Below are 23,838 nucleotides of genomic sequence, written 5' to 3'. Positions count from 1 at the left end.
GTGCGTTGTGAGACCTGGTCGATCGCAGGCTTCGCTTGGAATCCAGGGTCGTGGGCTCGAATCTCAATTAGAACCCAGATACCTTCTTCGAGCGAACTGAATTGCTTCGTAAAGTTATATAGTTTGAGCGGGCCTTTTATTCGAATTGCAAGTTATATTTCAATCGATTTCATTTCAAGCGTGCCGACCATGGCGCTGTACTCAACCACATCCTTCACAATTAAATATGTACGTTGATTACTGCGTTAGAAAACACTGAGGTTCCCAAACTGTACGATACAAAAGTGGTCAGCACAAGAAAACCAGTACAGCCATGACAGCTTACAATCTCTCTCTCCCTCTCTCTCTCTCTCTATCCCCCCCCCCCCCCCTCGCACACACACACACCACTGCCACAAAGTTCGGTTTTATGACAGCGCTGACATCGACTGCTTGAAAGCCTGAACCTAATTTGTTGTCGAAAGCATCTTCCAGTACCGCTAGGCGCTCTTCGCCAAGACCTGCTCGGGAGGTTGAAATTTGAGCTGACTATATACCTGGCTGCGTTTCCTTCGTTCCACTTCTTTCCAAGGCGGAGGTCCGGTCGCGAACATCGCCGGCCGACCAAGCTTCCGATAAGGTTCAGCCTAATTTATAATCCAAAAGGGACCCCCGCCTCACTTCTTCCCCACCTCCTCTTCTCACCAAGGGCTGTCTCCCATGGCGAGCTCTCTGACCTACCTTTCGACTCGGCCATATTTTTTATCGCCCAGGTTACTTTGCACCTGTCAACATGCCTTTGGAAAACTTACACAGGTATTTTGATGTGACCAGCTTGTTGAAAACCGGCAGTCTTTTCCCTCTTTCCTTCCTCTCTCCCTTCTGAGAGGAGAAAACCGGACACGTCGAGGGTAAAACTCCTTACATCCAGCCACTTCGACCTTCAGGTGTCCTGCTTGTCGCAGTTGCAGGTTCCTAGACCAGGGCGCCATGCAGGCTGGTACAACAACGCTTCTCATCAGTTTTGCCATTCGGAAGGACTTCAGAAGTATCGCTGCAGATGGTCCAGCAACGGTGTTCTATCGGAACATTTTCTAATTATTCGATATTTTTAGCAGGGACTTTTAAAAATTTTCATGTGTTTGCAAGGAACATCAGTAAGTAAAGTTGCCTCTTCCTTTTTTCTTCGTTTTTTCATTTCCTGCTTTCTGAAACTGGTGCAAGAAAAAAAGGAGCCAGAAATGGGTGTTTCCGGATTTTATTAATTGAATTTCAGGCTATAGGCCATGAATCTGCAGCACCCTGATTAGCCTTTGCTTTTGCTAGGAGTCTCTTATTCGGTACTGTTCTGTAGGAAGAGGCATTTTGGCCATTTATTTCTTTTAATGCACTAAGCTACTCATGCGCAGCCTTTATTTGTCCGCACGTACATTGACATCATTCATTAAACATTATTTCGTGTGTGTGATTGCGGATGTTTCAAGGAAACTGGCGACTAACGTTTAAAAATAGGATTTTTGAGACACGAAGACTGCCTTTGCGGTAGATTTGTAGTAGCGCTAGTGGGCACCAGAAAACATTTTGGTAATTATAAATAGTAAAAAGGTGAACTAAATTCTCGTAATGAGCATCTTATCTATTTAGTTAGGCATCTAGTTGGAATAAAATATTTATAAATACACATTATTAAAGGCCAAAAGACACGGATGCAAGCAATGTTCTCAGAGTCGTCAATGAATGGCTCGAGACTCATCCTCTTTTGCATTCGCGCGGTCTGCAGCAGCAAGCAACTGCGAACACCGCAGCGCAGGCGTAGAGAGCGGGTTTTTCGAAGCCCCCAACGTCGAAAGTAATCGTGTTTTTCAAATTGCAAACAGCTAATATCGCTATTAATAATGGCCAGCTACAAACCCTTTATTTCACCTAGACGCCTGACTGTAACAGTTGAAAGTGATTATAAGAAATGAGTTAACCCGCTTACTAGCTAATATTTACACTCCATTTCTTTTTTTATGTCCGCCAACAGCGGTATGATTGTGCCGCAGAAGCCGTATTCTTTTCACACCAAAAAAACTTGGCTTTGAAGATAAGTGGACGGTTTCCTTGAAACTCCTAATAAGCAGCCATTCTATTATTTAATCTTCAAATATCGAGGTACATAGCCGCGTTGTCTGGTTGAATAGTTATCACTAAGACTTCCTAATTAGACGCTCCGCTTTCCCGACAGCTGGTGCCAACTCGGTTCGCGTTAACGGACTATTCCTTGCACCTTACCCGCATTCATGCACTCCGAAGCTGCATAGCACAGCAAACCCTCGTTAAAAGTGTCTGCTCAAAGACGAGCTGCATGCTTCAACCTGCCGAGACATGAGAAAAAAAAACAAAAACAAAACGGGCTTCTATTCGATCCACCGATCAACGTTCGCTTTTGAAATTTGAACGAACGACTTCGAAATTCGGTTCCCAGTGGCTTCCGGTGACTTTTGTCGGATTCATTCGACTTCCTTTAAAGTGTGAACTAATTGTGCTCTATGCTATACAAAAATTAAGAACGGTGTCGCACTTGATATTCCGATCTCTTGAATAAGAAAAAAGCTAATTTCTGATGCGGTCGACGCAGTTATGACATCTTTAGCGCTGTCTTGACGCCCAGATGAGCGGATAGAACATTGCTCTGATCAACACAGGGAAGGGCTGTCCCATGGGTTGCTGTTTTCTGTTCACTGGCGCATCAGCCTGTATTTAAATACCGACTTGTACTCACCGCCTGGTATGGTATATGGCTGGTGGAACATAATATTTTTTTTTTTAGTCTTTCCTACGTCTGTTTAAAACGTGCGAACCCAACAAAAAACGACAAAGTTTGTGTTGCCCACTTTTCTGCACATCAGACTTGATCTCCCCTTCGATATATGCATGTCTTTACGGGTTAACCTCCCTGTCTTTCCTCCTCATCTTCCTCCTTATTGTTTAGGACTCACATAAACTTTTCGCAAGTAGCCTTGACAGGCTGCTGTGTATTTTCTGCTAACCGACAAGCTCGACGCAACAGAACGAACGGGACCTTTGAACATTTTACAGTTTCCTTAGCGACTGCGATGTTCAGTGCACTAATGACGAACGGGGACAAAAGTCTGGGGCCCACGCAAATCGCTATCAAACCGCATAACTTTCGCATCTGCCTGTAGTCTCGGACCACAGTTGCCGATGTGAAAGTTGGACTTCAGTTCTTTCATGTATGCTAGAGAATAAGGTTATTATTCACTTAAATCATGCTTCAAATTCAAAGTCGCCAGATGTGCGGTCCAGGACTTTGGCTGCGATGTACATGCATTATACTCGAAAAATTGTTTTGTTTTTAACTCGCTGAGCACATTATTCCTTTTTTTCGTACAGTCATGGACATGTAATATACACGCAGGAAGTGTACTGTTTATAAACAGTGCACGTAAATATGCACAGCAACACATGTGCCATGACAATCCTATAGCATAACGGCATTATCGATTGTAGCAGCATCCTTGTAAAACTGCCAAAGTTTGCGAGCATTGATGGCCAAGAGTGCGGAATAAAAGAAGTTATTTCAGGGGAACCATAAAGCTCCGTCCCAGGGCCACTTTTATTTTTAGTTTAAATCAATGACCCTGCGCCGTTATAACTAGATTATATGAGGATTACTGTGTCATGTGCATACGGAAGTGAAGTCTGCAGAGGATCAAGTAACGTTAAATTAATGTTTGTCCACCTTTGATGAATGGTGCTCGCGACGGCAAATGTCCCCAAATCCCCGCAGAACGGCAGTAATGTCCCTAGCTCTTAGATGTTTCATATGAGCTTGACGGAAATCCGATAGACCGAGTAACCGAGCATACATAGGGTTTCACACTAACCTCAAACCTCATATGTCCATGCGATTGTGAGCACGTGTAAATTCAGTGATAGGCAAAGCTAATAAAAGACTATCTGGCTATTACATACACCGCCTCCCCTCCGACAAAGTTAAGTGCATACAATGTCTTGGTCGGTCCTATATTGAAATAGGCATGCGAAGCATGACGTCCACAGACCAAAACCCTATAGCACTGAAGGTTCAGCAAGTCCAGTGGAAGGCTTTGGTTTCGTGTATTGATGAAATTGCAGGCAAAAATCGGTTTCCTAACTTCAAGCGCAAGCAGGCTTGTCTCTAAATCTGAAGCGGCTGCGCCTATAATATGACACAATGAGAAGCATGGTATACGCCGGAAAACATTATATACATGATGGTTTTCACGAATAGTTCGTCATAAGCATAACAAACATATGATAAAGGTGAACTTTTCATGGTAATCATCTGGGCTAGTTGGTGAGAACGTAACATACTGAACCAGTGAAAGACACACAAACAAAAGCAAAGAAGAACACGGGACAGCGCTGGACTTTTTCGGTGAACTGCTGCAGACATGTATTTCTACCTGCAGCTCGAGACTGCAGAACAGACTTGCAGAAAGTGATGTTACATCCCCAGAAAGCGAGCAATTGTGGTCCCGTCTTCAAGAAGCGCGCAAACATACTATCTAATGATGTCGTTTTTGTTGTTATACCTATTTTCTACCTCTTGCCGCCAATATATATTTGTTTGTGCGTGCGCTTTCCAGGGAGTAGCACACCGGACGTCAGAAGTACGGCTTTCCACGCGCTTTGCCGTGCCGTTGTTTGTTTCAACACCCACTCCTATCTGTGCCCGAATTATAGGACCAATAGCGTAAACAAAAAAATAAATAAACATGCGCCTCCTCACTAGGTTTACGTGTCGTTCCCGTCCTTGCTTTCGCACACTGCACCCAACAGGGCGGAGCGTCGACACTCTCCTCCCTCCTCCTCCGTGGTCGGTACTCTAGCGAGGCTAAAACCCCTCAATAGCGAGACGCAAGCAGCGCGCACGAGCCAGAGGCGATCGTTGGTTTGCTTTCCGCGTAAATTCGTGACACGTTGCACGCCACGATGGGAAGATACAAGGCAGCGGAGACGGTACACACGGCCGAGTAGAGCGAACACACGCCTAAGTGTTTGCTACAAGTGACACTGGTGCACGCACGCTGCGGGATCGATGGTGGGCGCCGGACGGAATACTCGTGCACGGATGGGGAACACGCTTAGAACTCGAAAAATAGATGGGTGCCATCGATCCGAGGCTGCGCAGGGACGGGCTGCTCGAGCGCCTCGTCCCTATACAGCTCTGCGCGCTTTTAATGTTGAGCCCCGCTGCATCCGATTGTCGCGCGTGGCTGTTTACCGAAGGCCGGACCGACTGGTTGCGCTCGCCGCTGTCCCTGCGGCGGAATGCATTAGGCGGTCGCTTGTCGTCGGCTGACCACGCGGCCGGAAGCCCATGAAACATGCAAGCTGACGGACACGAGCAGAGGAGGCGCCCGAAATAATCTGTTTCTTCTTAGCGCACTTTGTAAGTTTGCGAGTGGGCTGGCCTTTGGCGTCTTCTAAAACGTATCGTTTGATAGAGAAAAAAAGAAGCAAATAATGAAAAAGAGAAATTCGCTCGATGCAGCTCAGCCATTGCACACGAGGCCATGTGTGCTCAATCCGGGCCGCCGCGATTGCATTCGTAAGGAAGCTAAGTGCAGACGCTCGTGAGCTAAACTTTGGTTGACCATTTTCAAAGGCACCGAAACGAGTTTTAAAGCGGCATAGTTAAGGGGGAAGAGGGAAGCCTGGCGTCGTGGTTGTTGGCGTTTCAAGGGTCGTGACGTCATGAGGCATCGACACTGCTTAAAACATCAGATAACATTTTGACTATAAGGTAGTAACTACGACTCGAACGTCAGTATTGCATGTAAGAATATAAGCTAAATCAATTGCTTTGAAAAGAAAATTGCGGCATTTTAAATGGAAATGGAACTGTGAACATTGGGTAGAGCGTCAGACAAGCTAACTATAACGTCCATCGCGACAGGTTCGTTCGGCTTGTTTCAAACATGGCTGTCTTAATTTTTTGTAAAAGGAGCGCCAGCGCTGTCACAATTTTAGATCTAAAGAACAGTCGATTCGTAAAACGTTAATATGCTCGTGCTTACCTGAAATCACGAAAAAAAAAAGGGGGAGGGGGGGGGGGGAAGGCAGCTCATGAAATACTACGTCGTGGGGACACCTTTTCTTCCCGCCAACAAGACCGATATTAATACGTTCAGGACATCTCTGTTTTATGATATCTAAAGCCTCCACAAGTTGCGCAACACAGTCCGTATATCTGTTGTCTTAAGTGTCACATCATGTTATTTTTATAGTGGATTCCTAGCACACACTAAAAAAAAGCGCACCAATATCAGTGGATAGCCACACATGTTCAGGCTCAACGATGTCGCAGGCTATCACGTGATGATTATCGTGAGGCTATCACGTGAGCATTACCTTTCGTAATAAACGGATAGAGAGGACATTAGAGAGAGCATTGAGAAGTTGGCCTGTATCGATAGGATGAGGTGCTCGAATCCCAAAGGCCGTTCTTACTGAAAAAAAAAAAAGAAAAGAAAAGAAGGAACTCGTGTAAAGACCCAGAAACAAAATATAGCTGCCGCCACCCCCAGCAGATTACGAAAATAAAATACATACGTCGACGCCTATAGGATGATGCGGATCTCGGAGGCCATTGGCTATACCGCCATTCGAAAAATAGGTGGTCGTGGAATCATTTTCGTTGCACACGTACCGAGCTTCACTCGAGTGGCGGGAAAGTTTGCGAAATTCAGTTTCCTAGGCCATGGATGCGTCTTTTGCACACGGACAAATGTCAACTATGCCAGAAGGAGGCATTGAATAAAATTGTTACTGAGAACAGTAAGTTGATGGAGCTAAATGTTTCCGCTATGTATACATGGAAGGCCTCTGCTGCCGAGTCCGAGGATGCGATATCGAATCCTTGCCGCGGCGGTCGCATTTCGATTGAGGCGAAATGCAATTGGCTCCCGTGTGCTGTGCGATGTCAGTGCACTTTGACTGGCCCTAGGTGGTCGAAACTAATGTGGGAACCTCTACTATATATGGCGTCCCGGCCTCCTCATACATCCCGCGTTAAGCCTCACATACCATATTTCCGTCCAACGAAAAGAGAAAGGGGGGAGAGAGGGACCATTCGGGGCTGAAACCAAAGAGAAAAGTAACACAAGGAAAGCGACCCAGAGGAAAAAGTGCGCGCAATTCGGCCACTGAGGCTCACTGATACACGGTCCGCACTCCTCTCAAAGCGCGCACACACACAGGCGGGCGGCAAGATTATACGCACTTTTCACGGCCGTCGCATGCAGCGCGGCCGTTGGCGGCAGCCGTGACCCACGCCGCGACGCACCATGAGCCGTGACCAATTTTGCGCCCCAGTGACCATTAGGCCTTCTCACCCTCCTCCCACGGTGACGCGCCTACGCAGCACGCGAGGAAACGGGAACGCGTCGCTGCGGCGATGGCAGTCGCGCTACGCGTACGCGCGCCTGCTTACGAGTAGAAAAGGGGAGGGGGCCTTGCTTTTCTTGTTCCCGCCAAGAACCGAAAAAAAAAAAAAGACACGTGAACGAATCAAAAGGCAAAGAAACGCAGGACTGCGCTGCTCAGACGGCGCTCATAAAAACCTTTATCTGTGAGAGAGATTCCGAACGTTATATTTCGAGCCGACGGTCTGGTACGCTAGCTCGCTCACGTTCTTGGATGCGCTCAATATAGACATGCTCGCAGCATCTTCTTTTTACGCTCCTGCGAGCTTCTGCGAATGCATTTAAAGCGTGGCAGCAGTGAACAAGAGAACTACAGCGTCTGCGCGGCTTAAACGACACGCACTCAATGTGGCGGGGCAGATATGTTTACAGGAAAGCTCCCGGAGTGAAAGGGTAGGCGGGTAAATGGGCTTTGGTTAGGGCACACTTCCTCGAGGCTGAGTTACCATACTAAAAGGTTCCTTGGAATGCACTCCCTCTGGCGAAGAGCGTCAAAAGACACTGCTACTACAAAAATGAGAGCGTCACGAGAAAATGCGACCTGCTTAACCCGATGAGGCAGTTAAGCATTTCTCTTTGTTACTTCGGCGTCTCAAAGGCACAGGGCACGCGTCCTGATGCCTCTTTTGCGTTTTGTGCCGCTGCTTGTCTTTTTATTAGCCGGGCTTCAAGACGAAAGCGAGCGCCGTACAAGGTAGTGGAAAACACGAAAATCGGTGCTTAGGAACATTAGAAGAGGACCGAGGTTAATGCTGGGGTCCGCAAGCAGGTAAAATCAACATCCTCGTGATTTGGGTGACCGTATACGAGCTTTAATGCCCCGATGTTGCTCGAACGTGCACTCGAATCGTGTAATGGGAAGAGACGTTTTTGCGTCCCGCCATTGCCAAATTGTGCTCAGCAGCCGGAACACCAAGTTACCGTGATGGATTGCTATAGTGGCCATTTCCTTTTCTTTTTTTTTTTCGTTTCTGCATCCGCATCGATGTCGCCCCTTCACTGCAGCCGACGTGTTGCACGCTTTACAGCGCACGCGGTCCGCTGTATACCCAAGCTACTGATGTTTCTCGCGGCGGCGCCCTTCCACGCAACGTCCTTCAAAAGCCTCGCCTAGAGCACACGTTGGCGGTGCGCGCGTAGGAGGAGCGAAGGTCGCACTGCTGAGACATTCGAAGGATAAGCTTCCATAAAGGGCGCCACTGGAGACTCGCTCCGTAAAAACAGTGTCGCCTGTGCGCCATCTTGAATCACAGCAGAAATGATGGCGCGGGTTTGTTCTGTCCGTGTCCCAACGTCCTCACTAATGTCAGTGCCAGAACTGTGACACGGGCGTTAGTAATGCAAGACTGGTCCTTGTCTCGTTTTCTGTTCTCTTGCCCCGAAATTTCTCCAAGGATGCGCGCCTTTTCTCCAGACAACCTAACATAATCCTTTCTTTCGCTCTGAGAATCAAATCTGCGTTCGCGATGTAACAACGTGAGTGCAGCGTGTGTACTGATCACTCGGTTTACTACTAAAACCGCTCGATCGCTCTCTGGGAAAGTAAAGAAGAATTTTCTGCCGAGACTATCGACTCAGCCTCGTCAATGTCTTACATTTGGTCTTGAGACTCTGTCCGCGTGACGTCATGCGATAGCTATGCAGGTCAAAGTTACCGCGGCATCGCGTCAATCGAGGTTAAGAGAATTTTATTTTTTAAAAGGGACCGACGCCATTCGCCCCGCCGGGGTGGTGCAGTGGTAAGACGCCCGACTACTGTGCCGGAGTTCCCGGGTTCGAACCCGACCGCGGCGGCTGCGTTTCGATGGAGGCGAAACGAAGAGGCGTCCGTGTGCTGTGCGATGTCAGCGCACGTTAAAGATCCCCAGGTGGTCGAAATTACTCCGTAGCCCTCCACTACGGCTCCTCTTTCTCTCTATCCACTTTCACTCCCACCTTCCTCCCTTCCCTTACGGCGCGGTTCGGGTGTCCACAGAGCAAGTGTGACAGTTACTGCGCCTTTCCCTTCCTGTGAACCAATTTAACTTAACGCCATTCAAAACGTGTATAGTTTAAGATATTACCAGTATCTATTTCCCTGCAGACTACTATCGAAATCACAAAGAAACAAAACACTACTCTTTTCTTTCGGAGCTACATTTTGTCTGTGTTAATGAATCGGCAGCATTTTTAGACCACCCCTTGCGCAGCGTTCCATCATCACGTGCCAAAGTTCCCCCATAGAAAATCGGGAGCTTGTTGCCCTCCATTCGACATCAACCTCTTAAATATTTGTACTGCTGGGGCGTTTACATTCTTATGTTCTCTGCCAATTCTCTGAGTTTCAGTAAATGCTGCAAAACGACTTGGCATCTTGCCGTGCCTTGCTTCGGTGGCTCGTAGTGCACTCCACTGCTGAGTCAGGCGACTAGGCTTCGGCTGAGCCCCGACTACTGAGTCGGGGCGATACGACGCAACGGATGCCTTTCAATGGAGGCGAAACAATATACAGGTACTGGAGTGCGATGTCGGTGCTCCTTAAATAGTCCCAGATGATCTAAATTATTCCGCACCCTCCACTACAGCGTCCCCCACCATCTTTAGTTACTAAAAAATCACATAAACCGAATAAAATAAAATCGATCTCGTCACAGAAGACAGAGCAGAGGTGTCAAGACTGGCCTTATGGAGGACTCGAAAAGGCTTTTTTTTTTTCTTTTGCTTTTTTTAACTGACAGAGGTGGAGAAGCAGCCGGCAGGCCGCTTTCGGACTAATCATAAACGCCACCGCCACCACAACCCCCCCCCCCCCCCCCCCCCAACTCCCTCCAGGTTCCTATCTGTCTCTTTCCGCTCTCGCCCACATTTGCGAGAAGTTTCCTGCAAACGCGCCTTATTTGTGGCTTGCTTCGCCATATACACCACATTTCTCCAAATCACAACGCTGCATGGTTTCGGTGCGAAGAACAACATAAATGAAATCTCCCCAAGAAAAATGGCGACGGCACACAACGAAGCGCCCTCTTCAGCCAGCCGCCCCGCCGGCCGGCCGGCCGGCGTCGAAGACGGCCCAGCACCGCGGAGGTCGCACGTATCCGGATGCGGGGAGGCTGGGCGCGCAGGCACGCGTGTGGGCGCGGCCGCTCTTCAGAGTCTGGGCTGTCGGAGAAGAGGTGCGGTGCCGATCGCCCCCCTCAGTCTGGCCATTGCCCACACACGCGAGTGGCTCCATTACACGGCGACCGCATATATGTCCGCGACGCCATTTGAGCAATGAAATAGACATTTGGTGGCGGCTTCGTCCGGTTCCGCCTTTCGTTTCGTCGTTACGTGGCGCACGGCCGTCTTTTCCATTGTTTAAGCAGAATACCGACATTGCATGGCTCGTGACTGCCCTCGCGGTCACCTTATACGCCTGAAAAAACAGGAAGGATCTTCGAGATGCGAAGACACGCCCTCTGGTGCGCTGTTCATGATGGGATGACCACAGGCTTCGAGGCATCCGACAGGGAGAAGAAGGGAACGATCAGCATCGCTTTGTTTTCAAATAGCGCGTCGTGATAGGGGATTGGGCAGAGCCCATTGTCTTGCGACCTTCTTCCACGCGTGCGTGACCTCGCGTAACCAGTATAGTCCTCAAGGAGAAGGACTTCCTTGGATCCGTTTCGACAATGGGTGGTTAAATACTCGGAGGTTACTTCTTGAACGGTACTTCGAGGTAACATGGATGACAAAAACAAAAAAAGAGAATGGGTTCATTTGATCACAGCGACGTCAAATGTTTCTGGCTGTAAAAAGCCTTTGTACAGATGGCAAACTCTCTTTCTCTCCCCCCCCCTCTCGCACGCACACACACAGTAGAACCAGACCAAACAATCAAACAATAGCCCTTCGTAAAAAAAAAAAAAAAAAAAAAAAAGATGTAAAATGCCGGGTATATTTTCCACTCTACCCTTTCCTCTGCTGACGTGGTTCTCTCAAAATGAGCCGAGTTCAGAGATGCAAGCTATCTTAGGTCGCTGGGGAACTTTTCAATTAATGCACCAATTACGCAGCACTGGAGCCGCATCTGAGAGATGCTTCGAGCGATCAAGATGATGACTTCAACATCGTCCTAGCAACATATTAGCCTGCCTCCCGCGTATATATGGAGAAGAACTTCGGACGCGCGAAGCGCGGTCTGACAGGCTCGCGGTCGGCAAGGTGACGTGAATACTAATTTCTCGAGTTAATCGGCCGGGTGGTGCCGCACCGCAAGCCGCTACGGGGAAACCATTTTTCAAGAAGGACGCCCTGAAGCGACGGCGAGTTCCTCAGAAGAGAGCACAGCCTCTTCCGAGCTCTGCCCCCAAGGAAGTGCTCTCCGCGCAGGAGCCGCGAGCGGACGAACGCGATCAATCACTGTAGAGAGTAGAAGCACCACATCAGCAAGGAATGAAAAAAGAAAGTTAAAATTTTCGGCCTCAGCCGCGGCCGCGCTCATACCGCTGCGAGCAATTAGCCGGAGTGCATTATGCCGTAGAAGCGACGTCGGTTGTATCAAAACTGCAGCCGCACGAGCTTCTCCCGTGCGACGCCGAGAGAGATCGAAAGAGTCCCGCACCCGTGCGGACAGCGACCGACTCACACTAAAAGCGGCCGCTTTATGGCCCGGAGGCTTAAATCTGAAAGCGTGCACTTTACATTGCCCGAAAACCAATTTCCTCACTTGATGGAAGATTGCCAAGTTTCGAAACTGTATAGTAGCATCGTTCTTTCCGAGCCAAGCTCGGGTTTGTTTTGAGCGTGCTTATAATTCGAGTGGTTAATTTCGGCGCAGACTGGTGGAATACCCGCATTGCGCAACCGGACGAGGCTTTCAAGCAGTGGCCGGCGAAGCGACCCCGTGCAACGCCCGCAGCACTGTACGACATCATCGCATGCGTGGACTTGATATATGTCGAAATGAAAGAAGTTGGAGAGACGGGGCCCTTAGCGCTAATTGACAGGACAGGCTTTGCGCGCTCCAGCTGGCAAAAGATTTTCGCTGCCGCTAACGAGACAGCACGCTACGCTGAGTACTTTGTTTTCCGAGCCGGTCTTGGCTCCGGGCTTAATGACCAGTGGACGAGTGGTTTTGTACCCGAAGCCCAGAGTAAGGGCACATTACTAAGGACGTTCGTTCCTTGAACTCGCACTTCACTTTCACAAAAATAAATCCTCGCGTGTGGGTTTTCCCGCGCCAGAAGCATAAACGAATTAACCACTTTCGGCCAATTATCACATTCTTGCATGCGTATGATCCGCGCTACGGGTGAGTTGTCGGATTCGTAGCGCTCTCACCTTGTCGGGTTATAAGACGACATTTACAGCAAGGCGTGCGGTATGGAAGCCGCAAGAATAGCCTGGAGACAAAACTTCGGATATAACTTGTTACGGCAAGCATGGATTTAGGCTTGGCGTGTAAGTTAAAAGGATAAAACTAGTTTTATTTTTGCACCTATATGCGGCTAGACACTACCAGTTTGACAGATGCGTCACAAAGGAGGCTCCCCGAGGCATTTATGCTATAGCAAAGTGCCAGCGCCACGCATTTTCGCAAAGCTTAGAATGGAAATTGACAATATGTATGCGCACTTGCATCACATCCCTAAATTTCTTCGTTCATCTCAAACTATATCTGTACCTCCAACGAAGCCTGTGACAACGTGTCAAGCGAGGTTGAGGAAATAAAAAGAGTGTTATTCGATCGCTTTTCTAATGGAAAATGGCTCTAAAACTAAAATAAAAAGGAATTCTAAAAGAAAATGCGCCCTCAGGTGCTCAAATTTCGTCCACCGTTCTTCATAATACAAGCAAAGACAACTGCATGGTACTCCTCTTATTTTCTGCCCCAAAGCATTTTTGCACATTTCCTTTTTTCTATTTAGCCGCTTGTCACAGTCCTTGGCGGAGCGTCACGCTCCTATATTAAACGTCAGTCACGACCGCTGTGTTTGAATTTGGCGAAGAGCGGAGTAAAAACTTTGAAACGGTGGAAAAGCTTCGCGCTGTCCCACTCGGCGTTATTACTCGATGTGTGACCGGATGGAAAGTCTCTATGTGCGTAAATGCAGGCCCGTATAGAAAGCGCGATGGTCTGTGCCTCTACCGCCAGTAGGTGGCAACAGCGACTGCTGCAGCAACCAAGAGGGGGCTGGCCGAGGTATGGGGGCGCAGTTCACAGGTTGTTACAGTTGTGTCGGCTGTGAATGTGTGGGCGTGCGTGTGGACGTTCACGGCTGGATCGCCTTTTTGGTGAACTCCCTATGTGCTGTCTTTGTATCTTTATGTCCGAACTGACACACCAACCCTGTGTCTGCACGCTGTAAAGGGACTAACTAGCGCTGTTACGAATCATCCTCATCATCATTATTACGCGAGGTGCGATTGAACATTAGCCATCTCTCGCAGTGTATAAGCAGGTAGATACACGACGGTAAACAAACTGGCCTGGAACAACCGGAGCTTCCCTATTAGTGCGAAGTGTGCTAATATTCTTAAAATTTTTAATATTGCATCGAATCTCGACATGTTCAATTATTAGAGTAGACCAAAATCGCGTATTTTGCCAAATTCTTGAACCGAATCCAATATTTTATAACCTCGCCATATACTTTTCGAACGGTTGAAACCAGGTTTGAATAAGGCACATCGTAGCAATTTTCTTCGATGGCTGTTCGAGAAACAAGACTCACACCGACACTGCGTATCATCTTGCAGCGATAAATATGTGCGGGATGAACCGTTTAATACCAGTATACTATCCATTCGTGTGATATCATTCATAATGATTATCCATGAACTCAAATAGTGGACAACGCCAGAAGGCTTGAATCCGTTTAGCAATCTGTCTCTATGTCTAATTTCGGAGGACACGGCTCATAGGTATTATCATTCATCCCAAGTACTGAGGTGCGGCTTTGGCTTGTTCTCTTTCATCATGACTCGTGTATATATAAAACGTATTTTTTTTCTACCCGTATAACTTGAGGTTCATAGAGTTAATATCAATACATTCACTTGGTGTTGCGGCCCTTTAATGAAAATTGGTGTTGCGTCTTTCACCACCAGTAACTTTAACCCCCAAGTTAGCCCCTTCTCGCCGCACCACCATTGGCGCTTCAAACGCTGTTGTTCCTTTTGTACGGTTATTCTCAAAAGTAGCGAATGTTTTTACTGTAAGATCGATAGTTGACGCTTGGAGCGCGAGTGGCCAGCGCAAAAGAAGACGGTGATTGGAAAAGGGCGAAGCTGACAAAGCTCGGGCTCGCCCTGAGAGCAGCTATAGCCTTCGACGTTGCAGTGACCCTTGTCTTACGAATTGACTGATTCGCCTCAGTACACTTGGTGGAGGTGCTGGGAATCGATCTCAGTAACTCCCGAAAATAAACGTATCTGTTTGGATACGTTACAGCCTAATGTTTTTATTTATTGAGAATAAGTGTGCTTCTTGTCATTAGCCCCGTCTCAGCTAAGCGACCTCAACTACGCGGCCTATACGCGTTAGACATAACACACTAAGTTCGTTTATTTTTTTAAACACTTTTATGCTGTCTGAATTCTAGTGGCCAGCTTTACCGAAGCATCTAAATGCATCAAATAATGAGCACCACAATGTCTTGAGTAGCAAAGGTCTAGTAGTACACGTCTAATGGAAGTTGGTCATCTTCACGCACCTTGCTGCATATAATGCGAGCCTAGTGGCGAGCATTTTATGAGAAAAGTTTCTGGAGACACCTGATATATCCATAAAATAACACCTACTAACTGCTACGAGGAATATACATAGCAGTTAGAAGATGTTAATTTCAGATTTATCAGGTGTCTCCACAAACTAGTCAGAAAATGTTCCGCACTGGGTTCACATCTTGAATCAATGGGAAGGCTTGCTTACATTTCTTGCTGGTAATGACGACAATACTTATCTGTATCAACTACATTTGTGTGTTCACATTTCGCAAAAGAAAAAAAAAATGTAGATACCCCCCTCATTTTTCTTTTACAGGACAGCTAAACGTGCCATGGCTACAAATACCAGCGCGAAAAAAGACGTTAAAACAAAATTAATACACGGGACATAAATGACAGAGAGATACAGTGTCAGAATTTAGCGAACATTCTGACCGAAGTGAGTCTGCGAGAGGCCGCGTAATAAAGTCTTCCCGTTAAAGAAAAAAAGAAGAAACAGGAACGAAGAAAATCAAAAGCGCAAGCCGATTTTGGCGCTCCTATCCTCAGCGCATTAGGCTCTGAAATGTGAGCGGCATTGCGACACGCAGGCGGTGCTTATAGCGATGAATTCAAAATCAGACACATTCGTGCACATTTGGTCAAAATGCGGTTATTTAAAAAAAAAGGAAATAAAAACAAACAAACGAGACTGGGAGATGCTCCAAAATCATTTTTTTTTCTCACTTAATTTTAGTGACTCTGCACGAGAAGCCAAAGATCGTTAACGTTTATGCCTTGTATGAAAGGCTCGCTTTAGATTAGGTACCAATAGAAGTTTTTACCGCGTGCGGTTGTAAGGGTCGTCTTTTCTATATATATCAGCCAACCATTTTGAAATTGCTTCTGGTTATGTATTTCTTTGCTATCACATAGCCGCGTGTTAAAACTATTACTATCATGGAGTTAGTATTCACTCTGGCTTCACAGAGGGCCATAATGTATGGGTATAGTAAAAGAAAAACAGAAACAAGAAAATGCTTAAAAATCTGAGTGCACCCCATCAAAAACAAGTTTCTGTGAGCGTCTTACAAAGGAGGCGGGGGATAAGCGCGAGTAATGTCATTTTAGAGGACAGTTTGTGTTGCGCAACAAAGCCTTCAAGTTCCGTTAATTCGTCAACGAGAAAGAAGAAACGCTCGGATTTATATTTTCCCTTCGAAAACCCGGCGAAGCATCGGCCTCATTATCGGCTCAGAAAGAGAGAAAAAGTAATGCGCTAAATGGGTGAGCAAGATCAAGAAAACAGAGAGTCCGAACTTAAAATTTTCAAAGAAAGACTAATCAAGTTCTTCTTTCACTTTTCCGAGCTGAGACTAAGAAGATTAGGGGATTGCCGAAGCACCGGCAAGCTTTGATGTGAACAGTACGATCGTGGGAGCAACCTCTCTGCCTTGTGCAGCAGCGACTAAAGTTATTTAGGTGGAAGACGGCCCGATTGAACACGCAGGCACGTAAAGACTCGTCAATGTCCCCATTAGTGCGAAAACCATGGAAATATAACACCTTCAGTCAGTAACACACCGCTTGTCAGCTGTGTTTTTGTGCACAGCCAGCTCAATGTCGGAGCCAACCTGAGCTGCTCAGGCTTGAATTTGTGTCACAAATTGCTCGCAACAGACAGCCTCCAAAAGACATATCGACCTTTTTTTTATTTTCTTTTTTTTTTTGCGCAGCCTGTCTCGCGGCTTGTAAAGATGTATCGATGCTATGCTCATATCGGCAATGAATACCTGTGAAACCGGGCAGAGATTCGTACAGTATATGCTAGACATGCATTTTTCCTGCTAAACGGGATTATGCAATGTTAATATTACTACCACCACGAGCGCTTCGATAGCAGCTCTGCGCGATGGTTGTCGAAAACAGAACCGCTAAAGAAACAGTGCGGGAAGCTGTGCTAAGGTTCAAAAGCGTTTAGGTTGTTTTGTCACAACCTGCTTGTATGCAGATCTCCTTCCTTTAATAAACTTCTTCGCGTAGCCAGTCGCAAATAACAAACAATTTTCGAAAAAAAAAAAAACTCGAACAGTAACCTCAAGCTGTCAAGTTGAATGTGCGTTCTATTCGAAGCCTTTTTCGGCAGGACATACATTTTATTACGTCATCGCTTCTCGTTAATCCCTTTTGTTTACGCATACAGTAAATATATTACATCTACAGTCGGCGAAATTAGGGAATGCTGAATTATCCATTAGACTTGACGCAATAGCATTGCCATATGTGCACATCAAGCGTTGTTGCTAAGTGAAGGTTTTAATTAGTAGTCTTAATTAATAATGCTAAGTAGTATTACTTGGTAATAGTCGCTAGTATATATTGTTAATCAGTTGTCTTAATTTCAACCAACTGTTGCTACAATTTAATATGTCGTTCCCGTTCGCTCTAATGCATGAGGCGATCGCATGAGGCCTCCATAAACTGTCGCCCTGAGCGAACCCTCCTCCCTCAGTATACAACGGAAGTAGCGCACGAGTAATCTAAGCGTACGGTTTGATCCCACTCGCCATATTTTCCTGTTCTGAAAGAGTGTTTTATACCTTATACAGGAACTGCACAGCGGTGACTGAATGACGTTATGACATGTGACGTCACCGCTGTGTTGACTAATCGGATAATTTCGTTACGCCTCCGCGGCTTCCAGCGAACGTGCTCTGCCACGCTGCTGTGTTTAAAATACATATATAGACACTTCCGAGATCGGCTAGCAGTTTGAGAATCCAATAAGGCAACCATGTCCAGCGTTACTCTGGGATCGTAAAAAGGAACCAGGAACGCTGAAAATGCCGTGACATTCAGCTTAGACGCAAGGTACCAGACAGGAGATTACTTCCTTTCATGAGCGCAGAACGCAATCTGTAAGCCACGTGGGAGCCGCAAGGAGAGAGGAGTATATTTCTGGAAGTGCTTTCAAGTTTCTTGCTAGATGCTGCCCATGCAGTGTGATGGCGATGCGTGGTAGTTAAAAAAAAAAAAAATGAAGAGAGTGATATATACTCCAATTTAAACTAGCTGCTTTGAAGCGTGCCCCTCTCACGGGAAATGTAATTCTCAGTATTCTTCCTGGCAAGCCCCACTCTTGCGCGCTCATAAAATATGGACGTCGTTTCTAGGTTTCGGTACGAGGTCATGCAGACCCCCCTTAACGCCATCGTTAGGTGCTGAGTCCAAATTGTGCAAGGAAAGCTAGACGGGCAACTGCTTACGGGTCGTCCCAATCTATTTCAAATAACAACAACGACAACAATAATAATAATAACAATACAAAGAAGCTGGTGCCGAATACAGAAGCAAGAAAGCTGCTTCTACGTATTGAACTCATAGTGCTTTCCCGCGAGGTCCCATTCAACACAATGCTCTCATAACAGCGCGCGGAGTGTGGCCCGAGTTGTATATACCTCTGACGAAAGGAAGAGAAAATACGAACGAGGTCAGAATGACAAACGTGCTGTAAATATTTCAAAACATAACAGCATTTGCTCAAAGGAAAAACAAAAACAGTGAGCTATACGTTGATGTTAAAAGCATCACTGCGCTTGCGGAATGCACACGAACCCGCTTTCCTTTTTCTGTGCTAAGCGTTACTTGTCGGCTGACTTCGTTTCGACCCCCCTCCCCCCCCCCCCCCCTTTCACGACGAGCAGCAGTTACACAAATGAAAATGAGCATGGCTCGTTTGGAAATCAAATTTCTGCTCCGTTTGTACGACAAACGCGAGGGACACACACACCCTCTCCTTTTTTTTTTCTTTTCTTCCTCTCGTGAGCCAAAGGACCTACCCGTAGCAGCCGATTATTTGCGGCATCGCTGCATAAGCTGCCAGGCCACTAAAAGAACCAGAAGAAGCACGTGCGATTAACAGCTCTGTTCAGTTATTTTTCTTCGTAGGCAGATCGTGAGTGCGGTAATAATTCTCCAGCAGCGAAAGATGCATTTGTAACTAGGCGAAGCTTTTTTTGTGTGTTTGTTCTTGTATATTCACAGATGATGAGTGAGACTCATGCGGCAAATACGCGATAGCGTTGCTCGTCTATGCGTCATGTTAAATGACGATGTAATCGCCTACGCAAAGAATGACGAAGGCATAAAAAGGTTCGCTCTTGATTAATTTGTTATGCGGTGGCAACATCCTTTTAGCTGTCTTAGGCCACATGGGATGTCCTGTACCCGCCGACATTTTTTCAGATGAAGGTTTATATTTCAATGGAATCATTACAGCCTTGTGGTCAGGGAGGCGGACTTTCCCATGCCACCGGCCCGGAGGCATTCTAGTGATTTTTTGAGACTAGAAGCATTTCAACGGGAGATGCAAGTGTCCCTGTACTCATCACCTGCCTCATTATGAGAGGCATGCTTATGATTTTTCGAGGCCACGAGGATTCAAGCGGGCGAAGACATCAACAAAATATGTATTTGTTTTCGACATTATTGCAACATAACTCACTGGCGTTAAATGGGCAACCACTTTGAGCGCCACTCGGTTGAAGGTCGTGACTGTGATGCCGACCTGAAAGTGGACAGAGCCGTCATAGCAGTGTAGTTTCTTAATCTCTGAAATGCAAACAGCGAAAAATATGCCTCGCCGTCAATCGCAGTAGCTTGACGAAGCGGTCGGTGGCGACGCCATCTGCAAATAGCCTTTTTGTTTTCAACTTTAGCTAAATAAGCAAAACCCCGTTTTCAGCGAAAGTGCTAGTTTTGATTTTATAACACCATAAAACATTGATTCATGCCAACTTCAAATTTGCCTTCATCTCCTTCAACATGAGCTTTGAAGCTCTTCTCAATCGCAGCAGACATGCACCAGCTGCTGCGCTGCAGTTAGGCACATCACCGGGGCCAACAAACCCCTGCCAACCAAAGAAGCCGAGGGTGCTGGCCGTTTCGGTATCAGCTGTGCCGGTGCTTTCCGGAGGCAATTGAACGCGGTCACAAATGGCCCACGGCCGAGGAGCACCGTCTTCGTCCCGCGGGGCAGGACCCGGTGCGTTCGGTCTCGCATTGTGCGCGCGCACTGGTAGCGCAAGTCGTCTTCGCGGGCTACACGTATCTCGACAAAAGCAACCAGACTAAGCCCAGGCACGGAGCGCCGTCGCAGCTGGTCCGGGGCCGCTCCTGGCCAATTAGAGAGCTCGCTCTTGCATAACGCCTCCGGGGAAGAGGTTCGCGAAATCTAGTGTCGTTTTGCGAGTATACGTTCGCAAGACCGAAGAACCCCAGGGGCTCGGCCGGGACGCGGGCTTTGGAGTTTAATTAAGACTCGCTCCTGCTGGAGGCACGTGCGTGAAATAAAGTTTGCCACTGGCGAGAAGTCATTCTGCTCGACTCCAGAGAAAGGAAATCTGCATGCGGAACACGCGGTTTCTCAGCCAGGAGCGACGCTCCAGTCGATACAAAACTTGTGGGGGCATTATTTTTTTTTTTTTTACTATTGTGCGAGCTGTTGTAGGTTACCACTGCGGAAGTAACATAATTACAGGAAGCAGGATTTTTACGCATTTCACTAAACGGGTATCAACACCGCGGGCGGTGACTTGCGAACCTTTCATTCCCCGCCGAGTAGCTGTAGGTTAGAAGGCTGGCTTCTATGCTGGTTGTCGAGAACCGCGAAAGGTGGTTGCAGATCAGAGATGATTAAACATCCGATAGTTAATTCTGTTGAAATCGATTGTACAGCCGTGAGCAAAAGTGGTATACAACCCTCAGCCTGTGGCGGAGCGCGGGGTAATGCGACTTCATCTAACAACACCTTTCTGAGATCGAGACAATAGTGGCGGTGCCCCATTTTATCCACATGCACGTGCCACTGTCGCTACATGTCAGTTTTATGCCGTTTTCCCGAGTTCCGTCTCTGGCTGAATGTTTTATACCACTTTTACTCACGAGCATCTTATAAACAAGTTTGGCCAGAGTATATATATATACATATATTTCTTTTAGTTTGGACGGTTCAGTTTCACATGTGCCAAACCAAGATCAGTCAACAGTTTTTATGCAGCGCACGTTTCGTATAGACTACTAAAAAACGGCCGTTATATCAAGCGCCGTTAGCATTTCTGTCCTCCGAAACAGTGCACTAAACCACAGGTGGCAGCAGAGGCGTTTTTAAAAAAGCTGGCCATCAGATTGGCGATCGGTTCAATTCTCATAACAAGAGAGGATAAAGTGTACCACTGCTTTTTTTTTTTCTTTTCTGTTCTTTCAGGAATAGTAGTGCTGAAGTAGCGCGCATTTGCTGTTAACGCCGTGTGTATTCCTTATTTCCCCCCTTTTTTTTCCTTGTCCTGCGGTTACAAAGGGGAGGTCTCAGCGTAATTTTCGAGGCTCATAACTTCACAAACAGTATATTTGTAATGGCCCAAATAGTGCGTTCTTACAAACTTGCAGCGGGTAGCCGCGGTTCAAACAAGGCAAATGCATGACGCTCTCCCACAATGCAAAGGAAAGCCGTCACCGTTGTCATTCTTCAATTATTATTATTATTATTATTATTATTATTATTATTATTATTATTATTATTATTATTATTATTTTGTGCCCTTTCAGCAGAGATAGAATTTTGGCTGGCTTCTCAAAAATAGACAGGCAGAAAGACAGGCTGGGCAGCTGGCAATAGTACCGCTGCCGGCACTCACCGGAAGACACGGACTCCAAGAGCAGAAGCCAGCGACGCCGGTTTGTGCGCTGTGGTAGTAGTAGTAGTAGTACCTCCGGAAACGCAGGGAAGATAATCCGAGGAACGATGTTGGGGGCTGCTCGTGGAACAGGCGCCGACAGGAAGGCGGCGGCGGACGCGTGGGAACGTACGCACGGCACCGAGATCCCGACACCGGACGGAAGCACACCGTCGTCCCCTCCTCACTCAATGGGGCCCTCTTCGTTGTTCGAGCGGGTCACAAGAGCGCACGGGCTAGCGGCGCGGCGTCGCACGACGAAAAAGAGCGGAAGCGCCGGAGTAGCGATCACGCGCCGCGCACCACCGTCGGCGATCGAGTCACGGCAGAGCGAGGGGACGCGCACCGTCCGCGGGCCACATCCACTGCGTTGAGCGGACCGGGGCGCTCTGGGGCCGGCTTCCATTGAGGAGCTGTGCGAGGCAGCGCATGCGCATTGGGAGCGCGCTCGCAGAGAGGAGGACAGCGCCGGCTGCGCGCGCGGCCGGAGCGGCGCGTGGCGCACGCCTCCTCCTCTCCCAGCGCGCGCATCCCCGCCGCCGCGGCACTTTTGTGTCCTGAGCGGGATCTCTGCTGCCACTGCTCCGGTCTCCTCCTTATTTTCCCTTGGCTCGCTAAATCTCTTTTCCTCGACTCCTGGCTCGACACCTAGCACGCAGGCGCACCCTTTTCCTTTGTCCGTTTCTTTTGTAGTCACGCCATTCTCCCGTCAAGAATTTTGCCCCCTTCTTAGCTGCAGACGATGCCCCTGCAAGCCCTTCCAACCAACCGTACCGAGAGCAACACCTCTATTGCCCCAAGCAGAGTGCCGCTGTCCCGTTGTGCCCTCGACTGAGTCTGCTGGTGGATGGGGTGAAATGCTTAATTTTCCCTGTCGTCTAGAGAGGCATGTCCTGTTGAAGGTGGTATAGGGAAATAGAAAACGCACGCAAGTCCTTTGTGTCGACAGCTCAAGTATGCAGAGCTATCAATCCCTGTGCGTTGGTACTGAGCGTTTAATGCCACGCTACAGTGGTTTCACATAACCCCGGGTACGCTATGCAAGCCCGCTACACCGCATATCTGTACAGCTGAGTTCTGCACGTCGTTGAGACCACCGCTTAAGGTGAATACGAGGTTGCAAAATACTGCTGTAGCTTTACGTCTAAAGTAAACCACGTGTCAGCAGATGTGAACACAACGGCGACATCGCTAGCAGAGTGCTCTATCGAGGACCATGCTTGCAATGTGCACAAAAAACGTCACGCTTCGCACAAGACGTCGTACTTGAGATGATGCATTCGTAACTACGCACTAGGACACGCTACTTTGGTCATCTGATGAGAAGAGAGGAGTCGTTGGAGAAAGATTTGATGTTGGGAAAGGTTGAGGGTCAACGGAGAAGGGGTAGGCAGCGAACGCGATGGTTAGATGACATCCTCGAGGCACTGCAGATGAAGTTATGTGATGTTAGGAAGATAGTGAGAGACGGGAAAGCGTGGCGTGACATGGTCCATAGGGTCACTAAGAGTCGGACACGATTGAACGACTGAACTGAACTGAGGACACGCAGCGATACAGGTTGTCATCAATGTACCGTTGTAACCCATAACCAGAAGCAAGAAATGGCGATCGGAGGACACTTGGTGATCTTTTTAATAATACCAAAAAGGGGAGCAAAGCTTTTTCAAGACTATGGGTCATATTTCAGAATGCTGTTTAGCCTATAAGATTCCCGTCACTTAAGTGAGGAGCCCTCTGCGCTCCCATTCCTCAAGGAAGAGTTAAAGGGAGCCATTTTATTTTCGAACTACCCTCAGTCGCTTTCTTGGGCAAGGAGGCGCTAGGAGCGACGATGAGCCGTTTACATGCTTTCGGTGCGCAGAATATTGCGCATATTTAGCGCTTAATTCTGCGCTTAAGATGAGCAGATTAATAAAATTGTTAAATTGAAAAGGAAACAAGTAGAAATCTACAACGTTATTTTGAAGTATGTGTGTCTA

At 47.5% G+C, this 23,838-nt stretch overlaps 1 protein-coding gene across 3 annotated transcripts in view; it reads right to left on the bottom strand.

Annotated features, from left to right (window-relative positions):
* The window catches only part of LOC146190950 (uncharacterized), a 193,290-nt gene extending 171,031 nt beyond the window's left edge, over positions 1–22,259 (bottom strand). For all 3 annotated transcript variants that reach the window (XM_084601352.1, XM_084601351.1, XM_084601353.1), the window contains exon 1: positions 21,818–22,259. The gene's annotated coding sequence lies outside the window, so the exon portion shown is untranslated. The remainder of the gene's footprint in view (positions 1–21,817) is intronic.
* Positions 22,260–23,838: the final 1,579 nt, after the last annotated feature.

Source organism: Amblyomma maculatum, chromosome 4, assembly GCF_055883805.1.
Source record: "Amblyomma maculatum isolate TAMU_Amacu chromosome 4, ASM5588380v1, whole genome shotgun sequence".
Lineage (NCBI taxonomy): Eukaryota > Metazoa > Arthropoda > Arachnida > Ixodida > Ixodidae > Amblyomma > Amblyomma maculatum.
Note: the sequence above shows the minus strand (reverse complement) of the source record. Positions and strands in the feature narration are given on the sequence as shown.